The following is a 9,987-nucleotide window of genomic DNA, read 5'->3' on the forward strand; positions in this document are numbered from 1 at the left end:
AAAAATCTGTGGATCAGAAGGATGGACCAGAAGGGAGTGGGGGATCCCCCAGGATGAACATGTTACTTCTACTGAGGATTTTACCCAAGTAAGCAGCTTTCTAACAAGATGGAATGGGAAAAATTATCACATGGAGAGAGTCTGGTTGAAAGACTGTGTGGAGAGCATAATAATACTGTGTGTGTGTTTGGGGCTTGTCAGTTTACAGTTTGCTTCCACCTGCATTATTTTATTTATTTCTCACCACAATAGAAAGGGCAGCTGGAAACTGAGGTCCGGGGAAGTTAAGGAACTCACTCCTGTCCCACGGCTTGTAAAGGTGGTGCTGACCCTGGGATCCTGATCTCCTGGTTCCACATTCAGTGCTTTCGATCTGTCAGCAGGTGGAAAGAAAGGTGCCTGGCTAAGCAGCCTATCTCCTGGCCCAGGAGATCAGAGTCCTTATGGACTCCATCAAGGGTTTCGGGTGACATTGGGAGACAATGCTCCCAGAGCACACAGGAACAATTCTCAAGATTTCACAAGCTTACTAATTTCCAAGAGCTCAGAGGTAGTATTTATTACCCCTACAGGAAAAACTCAGAAAATCTAAGTTCCCCACATACAGGGCTAAAAGTACCCCAAGGAACCTCTCCAGATGACGGGGTCACAGTCATCCTGGGATTATGGTTAGATTTATCCTCGACGTATAAATTTGCCTCTGCGATATACCAAGCTGTCTGCCAAGGAAGAAGTATCTTTTCATGGGTAGTACCAACGAGCCAGACTGGCACTGCGTGGAGGCTCTTTCTCCCTGCTAATTCTCTGTCTGGACTGCTAAAGTTGCCCAGACGTGCCAAGTTTTAGTGGCAACAGGTCTGCCTGCCAGTAACCAACATCTCTCTGCCTCTTCCCCATAAGCACCTACGGGCTGGCAATGCCAACTCTCCCTTTTCCATGCCAGGTGGAGCTGATGCTATCTCACACTGGGCAGCAGAGCAGTGCACCAACAGCCAGAGCCTTGCCCGGTTGCTGGCAGGAAAGTGACCACACTCAGACTATGCCATTTGGCTCTTTGGCTTCTGCTCTGGAAAAAACTGGCTGAGAAGAGGTAAGAGCTGTTGGCAAAATATGAAGTTTGGGTTCTCTTGGTCCCAACTTAGCAGGGATAATCATGAATTGGCATGTCTTCTGTGTATGTGTGTGTATGTGTGCATGCATGCATGTGTGTACACATGTATACACATATGACCTCATGCTCAAGCACATATTTTTAACAGATATAAAATTAAGACAGAACTAGGCCAAAAGGCTCATTGTGAAAGAGAAAACACCTAGGGCCTTAGATGAAATCATGAGCAGTCTTAGGTCACCATGATACCAGAACAATGAATTGATTCATTCAATTAGAACAATCAATTGGTTCATCCAATTCAAACAACCACCTGATCCCACCAATGGAAAAAAATGTCAGTTGTTGGAGGCCTTGTTGACCAAACATTCAAGGAGCTGTCTGAATTGATGTTTTCATCAACCAAAGGTTGTGATACTCTATAGATATAGCTTTTGACTCACCTCTTCCTGGGTGTCACTTTGCCAAAAGAAAGGATGTAGCATTTTGATCTCACCTGCTTCCATTTCTGGAGATGTGATATTAATAATAACAGCAGCAAAAACGATGGGTACGTTCTGCTATGAACCAAGCACTCTATAATCCTCACAGCAACCCTATGAAATCAAGGTTATTGCTATTATTCTGACTTTAAACATGAGAAAACTGAGGTTCAGAGCAGTTAAATAACTTAGCCAAGTCACACAGCTAGTAAGTGACATATCCAAGGCCCAGACGCAGATGGATCCCATTTTCCTCTTCTTTACACATGCACATATGTATGCCATTGTCTCCCCAACTAGAATAGAATATAAGCTCCATGATGGAAGGGACCTCATCTATTGTGTTTGTTCCTAGATTCCCACATCTATAACACAGACAGCATGGAAGCACAAAGTAGACTCTCAAAAATAACTATTGAGTGAATGAATGAACGAATGAATGAATGAATCAGCCCCACCTTCACTGTGCCATGAAAACAAACAGCTCTATACCCACCCCCTGATCTGAAGCCCCAACACAGAAAGTAGCCAAGGATGGGCATCAGGGTGTGTTGTTCCCAGAGGACAAGGGTGGGGTGTGCCCACACTCTCTGCTGTAGAGAGTCTCTGTGGAGGGCATAGACTTTTCCCGGCCCCAATCAATGCAGGCCTCCCATCAGTCACATGCCCCACTGATAGGCCCCTGCACTAGGAACACCCTGTGCCTTTTAGCTCTGGTGTCATGGTGTAGGCATCCACGCTCCATCTTGCCAGACAGCTGTTGGCACAGGGGAGTGGATAGCCTCAGAGTCTTGGCAATCCAGCCAGACAAGTTTGTACCTGAACTTTGGCTCAGCCGGTGACTCGGTGGAGGAGACAAAAAGAAGATGTGGGCAAAGAAAAGTGCCTTCTCATTTCTGCTTCCCAGCCGCACAGGGCCAGGAGAAAGGGACTTGCTAATGATGGTGGAAAACACCACTGGGGACATACATTCTTTGGGCATTCAGGAGCTCAGGTCTTGCTTCCAGACACACCTGCACACAACTCACCTGGGGCAGACCTGTTCTTCCATGGCCCCTAGACACTAAGCTCCTCTGACACTGCATCTGATTCACCACATTCAGAACTGCCATCCCTACCAATGGGCAATGCCATAAGAGTGAAGAAACCCAACAGTCTGATGATTCTCTCCAGGGCTCCAAGTACCAATATTCAACCTATCCTCCTCAACACATGTTTTGTTGCTGCTGTTGTTTTTAAAGATCCTGCTGTTCATGTCTTGTTCCTTGTGCCTCCTTCTAGGAATATAAGAAACTGAATAAATGAGAAGATGGGCTTAACCTTTCCCTTGGCATGGATAGGAACTTGCCAGAGATCAATAGGAGTGAGTAACTTGCAAGATTAATACCTGGGCTTGCAAAATGCTTTCTATTTGCCAAAGCATTTTCTGATTTGAGTCTCATGACTGTGAGATAAGGGATACTGGTTTAAGTCCATATTACAGACGAGAAAAAACTGGGTCAAGTCCACAAAGGTTGTTCTAAGCCACCTTCCCTCTCCTTGTTCCCCAGGGTCTTGGTCCCTGAGGGTGGGAGAAGAGAAATGGTGGTGCTGACAGGCGACATTGGTAGCAGCATTGCCCAGTTGGTAGACGACCAAGTGTCATTCATTTCAGCATGCTCTATGAGGGCTAGGACAGGCACAGAGCCTGTGGTGATTAATTTTGTGTGTCAAATTGACTGGGCCACAAGTTGCCCAGATGTTGGGTCAAACATCACTCTGGTTGTGTCTGTGAGGGTGTTTCTCATTGAGATTCATGTTTGAATCTGTAGACTGAGTAAAGCTGATGGACCTCCCTATATGGGTGGGCCTCGTCCAAGCAGTTGAAGGCCTGAATAAAACAAAAAGGCTGACCCTCCTGAGATTAGGAGGGAATTCCTCCTGCCCGGCTGCCTTCAAGCTGGGACATCGGTTTTTTCCTGACTTGAACTGAAACATCAGCTCTTCCCAGGACTTGAACTACACCATCGGCTCTCCTGGATTTCCGGCTTGCCAAATGCTGATCTTGGGACTTGGTAGCCTCCATAATTGCTTGAGCGCATTCTTTAGAATAAACCTCTCTCTTTTATTTTTTTAATTTAATTTTTTTAGGGGAGAGTAGTTTTATGGAAACTTTTTTTTTGGCAGCTGGCTAGTTGGGGGAACTGAACCTTTGACCTTGGTGTTATAAGGCCACGCTGTAACCAACTGAGCTAACCAGCCAGCCCAGAATAAACCTCTTTCTATATACATGTGTGTATACACGTCCTATTGGTTCTGTTTCTCTGGAGAGCTCTGACTAATCCAGACAGCCTCTGACCGGGAGAGAGCTGGAAAGCTGGGCCGAGCAGGGGCAGGCAGGCATAAGTAGAGAGAGGAAGGGTTTTCTGCTCTTCCCACAGACTCCTCTTCAGGATCTGCCCTTTCTTCCATAAAGTATTTCTTCAAAAGTATTTATTGACACCCAGCCTGTGCCAGGCAGTATTTTCAGAGTATGGGTTTATCAGCAAACAAAACAGACAGAAACCCCTGCCCTCACGGAGCTCAGATTCCATTGCAAATATGGTAAGAAAATTAGATAGTATATTAAGAGGTGAGAAATACTACAAAAAATTTGTAAGATCAGGGTAAGGGGGATCAGGTGTGTTGTGGTGGGAGATAAGGGATAGTGTTGAACAGATAATTAAGACATTCCTTGGCACTGAGAACGTGAGCCACCATTCGGTTGTCCGTGTAGCTGGCTCTTGTCCCCGCGGCTTTCAGTCCTGGCTTCTAGCAACGTGCACATCGGAGAGCCTGCCCCTGACTGCAAGGTCACCACCGTGGTTGATGGCACCTTCAGATATGTGAAGCTTTCAGACTAAAGAGGGAAATACATGGTCCTCTTTTTCTGCCCACTGGACTTCATTTCTGGGTGCCCCACGGAGCTCGTCGCTTTCAGCGAGTGTGCTGAGGACTTCCTCAAGCCGGGCTGTGAGGTGCTGGGGGTCTCCGTCAACTCTCTGTTCACCCACCTGGCTTGGATCAACATCCTCTGGAAGGAGAGAGGCTTGGGCCCCTTAAACATCCCCTGCTTGCTGACATGACCAGAAGCTTGTCACATGATTATGGTATGCTGAAAAAAGCTGAGGGCATTGCCTACAGGGAGGGGTCTCTTTATCACGGATGGCAAGGGTGTCCTCTGCCAGATCACTGTCAGTGATTTGCCCATGCGGCGCTCTGTGACGGAGGCTCTGCGGCTGGTCCAGGCCTTCCAGTGCATGGATGAGCACCAGGAAGTCTGTCCGGCTGGCTGGAAGCCCAGCAGCAAAATGCTCAAGCCCAGCATGGAAGACAGCAAGGAGAGCTTCTCCAAACACAACTAGGCTGGCAGATGCGTAGTGATCTTGTGCTCTCAGCCCCACCCTGGTGCCCCGTGCTGACCCAGGAAAGGCCGGACCTACCCCTCCTAACTCAGTCGGGGACCCTGAAGGACTAGGCCAAAGCCTTCTCATGCCCCGACTCCGAAGCTGGTGAATTCTGACCCCCTACTCAGAGTCCACCCAGCTGGGCACAAGCCTAGAGGTAACCAAGAAAGTATTAGGGACAGAAAAAATAAAAAAGAAAGAAATTCCTCCATAAGGAGAGGACATTTGAGTGAAGACTTGAAGGAGGTGGGGGAGTGAGCCAAGCAGATATTTGGGGGAAGATGATCCCAGACAGAGTGAACAGCCAGTGCAAAGACCCCAACAGGAGAGATGTCTGGTGAACTCAAGGAACCACTAAGAAGCCAGTGTGGCTGGTGCAGCAAGAGTGACAGAGTGCAGAGCAGCAGGAGCTGGGGATGAGGTAGCTGGAGGCCGGGTCGTGCAGGCCTCGGGGACCATTGTCAAGACTAGGAAGGGGGGCCATTGCAGGGTTTCTGGACAGTGATTTGGGCTTTAAAAGGACCCCTCTGGCTACACATGGAGAACAGACTGTAGAGGGGGCAAGGGTAGCAGCAGGGAGTCCAGGTACAAGGCACTTGTCAATCCAGGCCAGAGATCACGGTGGCTCTGTAAAGGTGGTGTCAGTGCTCAGATTCTGCCTGAAGTCTGGATGAAGCCCCCCAGAATGAACACGCACGTTCCAGGGTCTTGGGCCCTTCTTCTTTCTGCCCAGGGAAGTCCACAAAGGACACCTTCTCTCCTAGGGCCCGAGGGAAATGCCAAGTCACAACTAAGAATGGTCTTGCTCTGGTGGGACCTGGAGAGGATGAAGAGAAAGCCAACTTCTATGCCCTTTCCCAACATCAGGAAGAGGCAATAAGGACTGATGACACCATACATGTCCTAGAGCTGGAGCAGGGGACAAAAGGGAAGAAGATAATGGCCTCTCGTATGACTACAGTGAGTGGTGTGCTGGTAAATGTTTAACAGCTGGATCTCTAGGGGAAAAAAGTGTGTGTGTATCTGTGTGTTTGTAATTTTACTAATATAAAAGATGTGTGGTATGTATTTCACAAGTAATAATAAGATATACAATACCCTTTGTATCAGTCTGCTTTCTGTTGCTTGTAACAGAATCCCTGAAACTGGGTAATTTAAAAAGAAACAAATTTTATTTCTTGTAGTTTCAGAGGCTGGGAAGTACACAGTCCAGGAGACACACCTGGTGAGGAACTTCTTCTGGGTGGGAACCCTCCACAGGGTACTGTCGTGACCCAAGCAATCACATGACAAGGATGGCAAGAGCTCTCTAACAGCTCACTTGCTCTCCTTATAAAGCCACAAATGCCACTCCCATGACAACCCACTAAACCACTAACCCACTACTCCACGAATGGATTAATCCACTCACAAGGGCAAAGCCCTCACTATCCAGTCACCTTTTAAAGCCTCCACCTTTCAACGTTGTCATAGTCTGATTTCCCACCCTCTTAATACTGTAACAATGAGGATCAAGCTTCAGTGAGTTTTGGGGGGATGTTCAATGCACAGCACCCTTTATTGTAATTCCATATAAACAATAGATTCTCATAGAAGGCTTTTGTTGATTTTTGCAGAACTTCTTGTATTTGTAGCCAGCCTACAGTTGCAATTGACAAATGAGTATAGTTCCTGCATGCATGTTGGTTGATATAAACAGAAAGTGAAACAACGAAAACATTTGTTGGAACTTCCTTCATTCACCAGTGATGTCACTGACTTCTTCACTGCATCAAATAATAGTTTTTACTTACTGCAAGAATATGTCCTCATTTTTTTGTGCTATTTACAATAGAATAGCTACAGACACAGCACACTTTTCACACTTTTAAGTTTAATCTGCATTAAGATTTTTCTCCACTACTTTTTTAAGTCTAGACAAAGAACATTGAACAAAGTCCTGATTTGTGGCATTTGCCAATTTCCATGTTGTGAGTATTCCGACCCACCCTGGCTGATTTCAAGCTAGCAATCTGACCTTATTGAATGTGGAGTTGGGAATAGTAGTGTGCCGCCATATAGAATTTCCACTAGACAGATGCAATAGATGTAAATAACCCCAAGAGCATAGATAATAGTAAAAAGGAATAAAATAATTAGAAAGTAATGAGTCTTGAGTATTTATTACCTTTGAGTTTAATACCACTTATTTAATTGTAGTTTATATAATTTAATTTTTAGTAATGGCTGTGTTTATCAATCAACTTGCAAAATCACTGAAAGTATAACTCTCGACTCTATAGTACCCCACTGTTTATAAGGTACTTTCACAGAAATCACCCATCTCCCCAACTCGGAGATCAGGAAGATACTTCTACCAAAAAATGAGGAAACTGAGGCTCAGAGGGTTAAGTTGAGTTGCACAAGGCACCTGGTAGCTGATGTCCTAGAGCGAGGGTAGACTCAGGGGATGTGTCTGGTACAGGGTGAGAGAGGGGAGTGGAATCCACCAGAGCCAGAGGAAGCAGTCTCACACAGGGCATCGAGGGTTGACAGTGGTTCCTGGGTGCGAGTACCACTGAACCTCACACCCACATTGCCAACACCAGCTCCCCCCAACCTGCCTGGGACAGATTCTCAGAATGGGATCTTGGTGGGCCTTTCTGGAGAAGCAGCCTCACCCAAGTTGCATAGGCTGTGGGTGATTAACAAATTAGCTGCAAATCACACACTGCTCAATGTAAATAACAAGTTTGGCCACCTCCTCAGCCGGGCTTGTCACAGAGTCAACATATGGGAATCGGGCACAGGGAGTCAGGTGGAGCCCCTGGGCCCCAGGGCCCAATGCACTGGTGTTTTCTTGTCTCAGAATTTAGGGAAAGGCCAAAAGAGGGGTGGAGAAGGCAGGAGATGGCAACCCAAGAAAACAGCTGCCCTTCCCATTAGTACCTGCTCCTTGCCTGGGACACCCCCCTCTTCCCTCTTAAGTCTCAGAGTCTTGTTCTGGCTCCCCAGGTTTCTTCTCTGCCCACCAGTGCCTCCCAAATGCCCACTTGACCCTCTGGTCCTAGAAATGAGAGCTATGATAGCAATTCTAGGCTCTCCTCAGGCCCCCCACCCCTCCCAGTTCCTGAATGTGGAGGCAGGAATGTGTGTAGTCCTACACAGCCAGGGAGGCAAAGCAGTGGCCTTGGGTGAGACCACTCTGAACTTGGCCCAGCTCAGAAGCTGAGGGCAGAGCAGGCCTCCTGAGATCTGGATGCTGGAAGGAGACAGAGCAGCAGGGAGAACGCAGCCAGGGACTGGCCAGAGAATGACCCACTCCCTAGCTTCTGTGCACAGGAGGCAGAGCCAGCCCAGCCCAGAGCTGTCTTTTCTGAATCCATCAGCTGTGTGATCTTGGGCAAATTAAAGAAACTCTCTATTTTATTCATGTTTAAAAATGAGTTAACAATACAATAAATCCTTGGCTTTCATAAATTCAGTATTTGGCTATTTGTTGTTAAGTATTTGACCTGCCTGTTTGCCTGGGCAGCCTCCCTGGAAGCCCTTGGTCTGTTGCTTCCCGAGTCCTGATGAAAGCATGGGAAGGAGGACCCAGTGTCTGCTCTACCCCCCAAGCCCTTGGCTCCCCAGTCCAGAAGCTCACACCCCTGGACTTCCTTCCCAGTAGGACTTGGAATCTGGGTTGCTGCAGCTCAAGCCTTGTGATTGGTGGCAAAGCACCAGGATCTCCACACAGGGCTGTGTGTCCCTGTGAAGGGCAGCTCTGCCCACAGCCCTGGGTGTCCCCTGACCTCTGCTCAAATGCTAGTTCTGCCACTAAACAAGTTACAAGGACACAGCAGGTGACTTGGCCTTTCGCCCTCAGGATCCCCTTCCTGCCTCTTTCATTAAGACAGAAAATGAACCTGAAAAGCCTCAGGGAACAGCACTTGGACCACAGGACAGGGGAGCTCCTCCGTTCTTGCCTTTCCCTACCTGCCCCCCTCCCCAAATTCCCCAGTGCCATTGACAGCTCAGCACGAGCTCGTCAGCCTCAGAAAGGAGCTGAAATTAGAACCAGCTCAGCCTTGGGCGACCGGGTGAGAAAGTCAGTGGGAGGTGAGTGGCAGCCCTGGGAGAAACAGATAAAAGGAGGCGGAGACCAGAATGGGAAGGTAGGAGCCGGGAGGGAAGCGCTGACACAGCACTCGCTGGAGTTTCTGCCATAAATCACTCCAGGGCGGGCAGGAGGGAGAAGACTCAGAATCCCAGACTCTAAGCCCAGAGCATTACCCTGGAGGACTGGGGACCTCGGCAGCTCTTTGTTCCTGCTGGAGGCCTCAGTTTACCCCATTGCAAAATGGGGAGCACTATCTCCTCCACTTGGGCTCTGTACAGAGACTGTGTCCCAGCACCAGTGGCATTAAGGTCCCCATGCGGAGGTGTGTCGATTAGCAATGGGATCATTATTAAGTCATTATTGTTCCTAACAGTGCTGTGAATTAATAAAGAAAAGAAAATCGCACGGAGTTCAGGAACATGCTTGCTCAAGGGTGTGGTATAACAACTAATGTTTATGTGGTGCCTCACAGCATGAAAACCACAGTCATACGTACCTGTCCCACTTGATTCCCACAACACAGTAATGCAGGTAAGGCAAATATTGTTCTCCTTCTTTGTTTTACAAACCAGGAATTTCAGGTACAAAGAGGTAAAAGGGGTTCCCCAGGCCACAGAACCAGGTAGTTGGGGGTAGCAGGAATCTGAACCCAAGTCTTGTGGTTCCAGACCCCACTTCCTTCCCACTACCCGACCCTGCAGGACCTGGGGATGGCGCTGAATCCCAGGAAGTCAGGATATCACAGGACTTTGGGGTGCGGGTTTGCCTCCCAGCTATGTGACCTCAGCTGCCTCCTCAATATAATGGAGAACATACCACAAACAGCGCCCACCTCCTAGGGTAGTTGAGGTGCATAGAGGAGATAATGGATTCAAAGGGCTTAGC

General features: G+C 48.0%; 1 pseudogene; it reads left to right on the forward strand.

Moving 5' to 3' along the window:
* The window catches only part of LOC134375867 (peroxiredoxin-2-like), a 200,611-nt pseudogene extending 195,635 nt beyond the window's left edge, over positions 1-4,976 (forward strand).
* Positions 4,977-9,987: the final 5,011 nt, after the last annotated feature.

This window comes from Cynocephalus volans, chromosome 4 (assembly GCF_027409185.1).
Source record: "Cynocephalus volans isolate mCynVol1 chromosome 4, mCynVol1.pri, whole genome shotgun sequence".
NCBI lineage: Eukaryota > Metazoa > Chordata > Mammalia > Dermoptera > Cynocephalidae > Cynocephalus > Cynocephalus volans.